The sequence below is a fragment of the Acyrthosiphon pisum genome, chromosome A1, assembly GCF_005508785.2.
Source record: "Acyrthosiphon pisum isolate AL4f chromosome A1, pea_aphid_22Mar2018_4r6ur, whole genome shotgun sequence".
Lineage (NCBI taxonomy): Eukaryota > Metazoa > Arthropoda > Insecta > Hemiptera > Aphididae > Acyrthosiphon > Acyrthosiphon pisum.
The window spans coordinates 12,975,134-12,976,016 of NC_042494.1; positions in this window are offsets into that span (position 1 = coordinate 12,975,134).

The window sequence follows — 883 nt, forward strand, 5'->3', positions numbered from 1 at the left end:
ATGGTTAACATAGGTTTTATAACACATAATTTCTTTTGCGTTTTAACCCCCCTGACATTGAATCAGTATCATTGAGTAGTAATCTGTATCTTTTTGACAAGAGCTTATTTCAATGTTTGTAGTTAGATGTTTCTCAGTACTAAAACACGTACGTTGCGCCAGCCCCCCCCCCCCCCCCCAAAGGAAAATCTATAAACAAACAATACAGATATTTAGCACGTAATTCGCACGAATTCGCACGCCTATTTTGAAAATTCGCACGACATTCCTTCCCCTAGAAAATCAAAAAATTCGTGGGGGGGCTGGCGACACGTGTCCCCCCCCCCCGGAGGTCCAAATTAACATTTTCACGATTTTTCTTCTGCAGATATTTAGCACGTAATTCGCACGAATTCGCACGCCTATTTTGAAAATTCGCACGACATTCATAGCCAATTGTAATGTATGAGCCACTCATCATACACTTAAAAATTAAAATAAACAATAAAAAAAAATTGTACCTATGTTTTAAATTTTAATTGGTACTTGGTATCATTATATTGGTTAACACAAAATTATTGTTTATACCTATTTATTATTTTATTCAAATTTTATGTGGGTAGACATTATTCATTACAATGTAAATTAAGTCTTTAAATATTTTAAAACTAGTACCTAATGATTTTAAGTTAAATATATTATTATTGTACCTTTACTCTCTGAGAAAATGACATTTAATCATATATATTATAATATGCCTGGTACAGCAAAAGTAGTTTTGTTATAAAATATAAATTATGACCAAGGATAATAAAATTAGCATATAACTGGGTCATTGCTTTCATTTCTATAATAAATAATTAAGAATGTGTTATTATTTACTTTTTAAAAAACGAAACAATTT